Here is a 6,634-nt window from a genome sequence, read left to right as displayed (position 1 = left end):
CTTGGAAGAACAGTTATGACCAACCTAGACAGTATATTCAAAAGCAGAGACATTACTTTGCTGACTAAGGTCCGCCTAGTCAAGGCTATGGTTTTTCCTGTGGTCATGTATGGATGTGAGAGTTGGACTGTGAAGAAGGCTGAGCGCCAAAGAATTGATGCTTTTGAACTGTGGTGTTGGAGAAGACTCTTGAGGGTCCCTTGGACTGCAAGGAGATCCAACCAGTCCATTCTGAAGGAGATCAACCCTGGGATTTCTTTGGAAGGAATGATGCTAAAGCTGAAGCTCCAGTACTTTGGCCACCTCATGCGAAGAGTTGACTCATTGGAAAAGACTCTGATGCTGGGAGAGATTGGGGGCAGGAGGAGAAGGGGACGACCCAGGATGAGATGGCTGGATGGCATCACGGACTCAATGGACGTGAGTCTGAGTGAACTCTGGGAGATGGTGATGGACAGAGAGGCCTGGCGTGCTGCGATTCATGGGGTTGCAAAGAGTCAGACACAACTGAGTGACTGAACTGAACTGAACTGAACTGAGTGTTTGAGGAACATTGTAGGCCAGCTGAGCCAGTAAGAGTGTGTGTTAGACATGTAGTCGTGTCTGAATCTTTGTGACCCCATGGACTGTAGTCCACCAGGTTCCTCTGTCCATGGAATTTTCCAGGCAATACTGGAGTGGGATGCCATTTCCTTCTTCAGGGAAACTTCCTGACCCAGGGATTGAACCTGGGTCTCCTGCATTGCAGGCAGACTTTTTATCAATTGAGCCACTGGGAAGACCTCCAATAAGAAAGTATATAAGTGAATGAGAATACAACGGAGCTAGAAAGTAAGCATAAAAGTAAGGAAGTAAGTGAAAGTTGCTCAGGCATGTCCGACTCTGCCACCCTAGCATTCTCTAGGCCCGAATACTGGAGTGGGTAGCCTTTCCTTTCTCCAGGGGATCTTCCCAACCCAGGGTTCGAACCCAGGTCTCCCTCATTGCAGGCGAAGTCTTTACCAGCTGAGCCACAAGGGAAGCCCAAGGAAGTAAGGTAGTGTTCTAATCAGGACTGGGTTGGATGCAAAACAGATTGGACATAGGATTATCCACAGCTCAGAGGAGAAGCAGGAGAGGTTGGTGAATCTTTTGTATACAGTTATATAGCTTCAGTTCCATTAACTGATACTGGAAATATTGTATGTTATTCAAAGTAAAAAAAAAATCAGCAAATTCATTAATATGATATTTGATATATCTTAGTATATTTTAGATATGTCTAGTTCCTGTTGACACAGCCCATGGTCTTCTCTGAGTATCAAAGTATCAGGCCCTTAATCATACAAGTTCATACAATACTGAAGATAAGGATTTCAGAAATTAAATAGTTATTCCCCAGTTCACAAAAAGTTGCCAGCAAATGAGTCAATCTATTAACTTATAACAGAGTAATTACCTACTAACCAGAGATTTTTTCTTTTATTATCAGCATTAAATTTTTTAGTACAAGGTTTTATTCTGAAATAATTTAGAACTTATAAGAAGTGGCAAAAATAATAGAGAATTCCATGTACCCTTCACACAGCGTTTCCCAGTGATAACAGCTTACATAACCACAGTTTGTTGTCAAAACCAGGAAATCCACATTGACACAACACTATTAACTCAAGTACAGACGTTATTCAGAATTCACCAGTTCTTTATACGGTGTGTGCGTGTCTGTGTGCAGTTCTATAAAATTTTACCACGTGTAGATTTAAGTTAACATCACTGCACTCAGGATACACAACTGTTCAATCACTACAAAGAAACTCTCTCCCATTACTCCTTAAGTTACTCCTTACCCTTTTCCCTAACCCTAACCTTTGGAAACCACTCATCTGTTCTCCATCACTATAATTTTATCATTTTGAGATTTTATATAGTGGAGTAATAGTGTGTGACTCTCTGAGGTTGGCTTTTTCCTCTAAGCATAATACCCTTGAGGTCCATCCAAGTTGTTGTGTGTATCAATAGCTCCTTTTCATTCCTGAGTAGTATTCTATGGTATAAATGTACCATAGTTTGTTTACCATTTACCAGTTTATGGACATTTGGGTTAATTCCTGGTTTTGCTATTAAATGTAAATTTTCCATAAACAGTTATGTATACTTTTTTGTGTAAACCAAGTTCTCATTTCTCTGGGATAAATGGTCAGGAGTAAGATCGCTGGGTCATAGGGTAAGTGTGTGTTTAACTTTATAAGAAAGTGCCAAACTGTTTTCAGGAGTAACCAGTATAAGACCTTAAAAATTATGTAAGTAATATATGTTCAGTTTAAAAAAAATTAATGTAAGATAACTATGTATAAAGTGAAAAGTTAAATTACAAGCCCTGGAATCCTATACTACCTATTTCCTGAGAGGTAACTATTGTTAGGTTTCCTGTATGTTCTTTGAGAATGTTTTATGGCTATACAAGCACATATATTTATTTGTAAATACACATTCACAAATGGGACCACACTATAAAAGCTATTTGCAACTTGATTTTTTTTTTCATTTAACCTATCCTAGGCATGTTTGTGTATCAGTAGATAAATATATACTTAATTGCTTTAAAGGTGGGCATAGAACCCCATTGTATGGATGTATGATAATTTACTCAATCAGTTCCCTAATGACACCATTTCTATCATGGTCAGTTTCTCTTTATCACAAAACTATAATAGAAATCTACGTGTATCTTTGTGTAACTTGCATGAGCATATCTGTATGATAGATTCTTAGGAATAGAAATGCTAGATCAATTTTACATGAGACTTTTTTTTAACAATTTACACTCCCACCAATGGTATATGAGAATTCTTACTTCTTCACCAACATTGAGTATTATCAGAATTTAAAATCTATGCCAATCTTGTACAAGTGGTATTGAATTTGTATGTCTTTAGTGGTAAATGAAGTTGAGCACTGTATTATCTGTTTTATATATTTATTAGCCATTTCTGCATTTATTGTCCAATAAGTTGACTGTTTATATCCTTTGTTCAGTTTTCTACTGAATATGTTTATCTTATTGATTTGTGAGAGTTCCCTGGTGGCTCAGAGGTTAAAGCGTCTGCCTGCAATGCGGGAGACCTGGGTTTGATCCCTGGGTCGGGAAGATCGCCTGGAGAAGGAAATGGCAACCCACTCCAGTATTCTTGCCTGGAGAATCCCATGGATGGAGGATCCTGGAGGGCTATAGTCCACGGGGTCCCAAAGAGTTAGACATGACTGAGCGACTTCACTTTCACTTTGTATATTAAGTAAATTAGCTTTTCATTCATGTAGCAAATATTTCTTCACAACTTATAGTTTGTCTTTTGCCTTTGTTTATGGTATATTGGCAACCCACTCCAGTACTCTTGCCTAGAAAATCCCATGGATGGAGGAGCCTGGTGTCCATGGGGTCGCAGAGTTGGACATGACTGAGCGACTTCCCTTCACTTCACTTCAATACATAACTTAAAATTCTTGTGAACACAGCTTATTCATCTTTAAACTTTTGGATTTTAGGTCACATATATGTATGCTGTGTAAAGTAGGAGACTATCTGGAAAACCTAATTATAATCAGAAGCTTGCTCCATTTACATGGAGTCAGAACAAAAGAATTGTGGTATGCTTTATTCACACTCGTGATCATCTCCGCTACACTGTGGGGTAAGCATTACTAAAGACCAAAATATTTTTGCATCACATAGTGTTCTCCTCCTCACACAGCATCAAATATTCTAACTATTAAAATTTTACTTTTTCAGTATTTATCAGGCACCAAATGCTTCTGCCATTACAATATTATCTCATGAAGGACATGTTACAAATAATGAAGATTAAAAGCTTATTTCACATCATTGCATATTTCATATGATGAGTTTCTCACTTTGTCTTCAAATTCTAAGGGTGTACTCTCCATCTTTCAGTACCCTAGGAAATAAATTCCACTTCTCAGGACAGGACTGGGGCCCCAGCACTTTTCTGAACAAACTAGAAAAAAAAGGGGCTCTGGTGAAACATTCTTGAATATTGGTGTATATCTGCTATAAAATTTATTTCTGATGTTATACCAGTTAGTTATTAATCTTCCTCAGTGGTATTTTTTTTTTTTTACAAAATGAAAGTAAGTTTACTAAACAGAGGAACTTTTCAATTTTGTTCAAAGTATAAAATTGTTTAAAGAAGTCTCAGTTGCTACATAGACAATCAGCTGAGGATGTAAATTTATAAAATAAATGAAAAACTATTTGTACCGTGTACTATAAATGTGATGTTTGGAGCAGAAAATCAGTAATTTACAGCTAATACTAAAACAGGAAATCATTTAATATCAATTGATACTAAATTGGCACAAGTGAACTAAATTAATGTAAAATGATTTGGTACAGAGCCCATTTTTTTCTATTACTTTAAGTGTAATTTTGCATTAACTTATATAACTGTAAATTTTCCACTACTCCCTATTTAATGTTCTAGCTGCATCCTTAACTTGAATCTATTAAAAACTGTATAACATTCCACCAAAGATGGTCTATAAAAGAAATGGAAATTTATTTTGAATAGTATTCCACTCCACAAAGTTCTAGAGGTAAGTAAAAATGTTTCAGGTTTTAGATGTTTAACTTTTATTGTCCAGTTGATTAAATATACCATAACTCTTTTTTGAAGTTGCACAGAAAAAAGAAACCGAACAAAACCCAATGACCACACAGGACAGGAGAGAAACTAAGACAGGCGTGACAGGGATGTAATTGAAGGACTGAAGATAACCATTATTTTGCATTAGGAAATGCTTTAGAAGCTCTATCCGGTGAATTCCTCACCATTTACACGGGGCTTGCATTATTTCTCCTTTGGAAAATGTGTCTTGTTATTAAATACATTTTTCCCCTTCTGATTGAAATCTAATTTAATATTATAGGAATAGCTTAAAGAAACATACGAAAAGAAAAAAGAAACAGAAACAAAGAGCTCTTCTTAACACTATTGTGTGAATCTGTAACAGCCAGAGAAACATTGTAATAGGTCACTTCTCCCCGTCCTGGGAGAAGCGGCGCTACCGCGGGGACAGGCCCTCCCGGAGTTGACTCCGCCCCCCACCCCCGACCCAGAGAGCTCGCGGCGGTCCAAGGTCCGGGACGCTGGATGCGAAACAAAAACCAGAAAGGGTGATAAAGACTTAGAGCTAACTGGGTCGGAGGAGCGATAAGGGGATCTTTTCGCATTTCAAACATCTTGAGGGAAGGGCGAGGAGGAATGATAAGAAGGAACCAAAAATTCTTAACTAAGTCGCGAGGCCGCCTCCGCCCACGCTTCCAGGAAGACGGTGGATAAGCGGGGGAGGCGGGGAAGACCAGGGAGGTGCTCCCCGACTCCTTCTGCCCGAATTTCGATTTCCCTCCACTCCGCTTCGTCCCGGGCCTCCCCTCCGCCCAAGAGTGCAGAATAAATTGGTGGAGCGCGGGGCCTAACCTAGTAGCCCAGTTCCCTAAGTCTCAGAGCCTGGAGAGAGACCGAGCACGTTTTCTGCGAGACGGTACTAGCGGTCTAAAGAAAAATAAGTGTTTTTTTCCCCTCCAGTGCTAGGTCTTCCCGGTGGAGAATCAGCTCGTTTTCTCTCCACATCCGAAGCCCAAAGCGAGCAAAACAAAACAAAAACTCATAAAACAACCCCCCTTAAATCACTTAGGATCAGGTGCCCGAGTTGCACGAGTTGACTTCTTTCGGTGGGAAGGAGGAGGGGGCGCGGGGAAGCGAGGGGCCGGGATCTAATGCCAAAGGCTCCCTCGCCGGGGCGTGTCACAGTAGGGGACCTCGAAGGGTGATGCCCGACTGGGCTGCCACCTCGGGCGGCACGGCGTTGGGAGGAGGGGGGCCGGGGCACCAGTTCCCAGCGAGCCCAGTTTCCGATTTCCCACACCGCGGGGCTCCTCCGGACATCCCTACCGCCCTCCCCTCGACCCCCCAATAAAGAAAGAGGAAACGCGGCGCGACCGGCTGCGCGGCGGAAGCGCTGCTCAACGAATGAGTAAGTCAGGCGCGGGCACGGCACCTTGTTTACCCCACTCGGCGGCGCGCCCCTACGGGCGCCTCGTTGAAAGGCGGCGTCGGAGACGCTGAACCCGGGAGGCAGTCGACCCCGATTGGCTGGTGATTGGGAGGAGGACGCTGGGTGGGAGGGCAGGGGGCCAGGCGTTGCAGTGGCGACTCTCTGCCGCTAGATGACGCTCCCTCCCAACGGGAGCCGGGCGCGGGTTCGCGGCCGACAGATGGCGCCTGCGCGTTCCATTCGCCTCCAAGTCGCCGAAGAGCGAACACCCCAAACAATCCCGAAGCGCCACCAAAAAAAAAAAAAAAAAAAAAAACCAGGGGAGAGGGGGAGAGAGAGAAAAAAAAAAAAAAAAAAAAAACCCGCCGGATCCGACCGCCACTTTCAAAACCCCCCACCGCTCTAGAACCGCGGGAGCTTCCGTCCCTGAGTAGAATTCAAGGGTGTAAAAGAAGAGGAAGGGAAAAATATCTTGTACCAGCCCAGGGGTGAAGAAGCCCCCGGCCTGAGAAAGCAGGAAGGAGGAGTGGGGGAGGCGAACATTCTCGTTGCTGCCTCTGTGTACGCTGAGGGGGGAGGTAAG

The 6,634-nt window shown here is 42.3% G+C and overlaps 1 protein-coding gene across 2 annotated transcripts in view; it reads left to right on the top strand.

Annotated features, from left to right (window-relative positions):
• The first annotated feature begins 1,353 nt into the window (after positions 1 to 1,353).
• STAG2 (stromal antigen 2) overlaps positions 1,354 to 6,634 on the top strand; it is a 131,601-nt gene continuing 126,320 nt past the window's right edge. Inside the window, exon 1 of one of the 2 annotated variants that reach the window (XM_040265208.1) lies at positions 1,354 to 6,629. The gene's annotated coding sequence lies outside the window, so the exon portion shown is untranslated. The remainder of the gene's footprint in view (positions 6,630 to 6,634) is intronic. The other variant, XM_040265210.1, reaches the window with a different exon arrangement.

The sequence above is a fragment of the Oryx dammah genome, unplaced genomic scaffold (assembly GCF_014754425.2).
Source record: "Oryx dammah isolate SB20612 unplaced genomic scaffold, SCBI_Odam_1.1 HiC_scaffold_23, whole genome shotgun sequence".
Lineage (NCBI taxonomy): Eukaryota > Metazoa > Chordata > Mammalia > Artiodactyla > Bovidae > Oryx > Oryx dammah.
The sequence above is the reverse complement of the archived record's forward strand: the minus strand, read 5'-3'. Positions and strand labels throughout refer to the sequence as shown.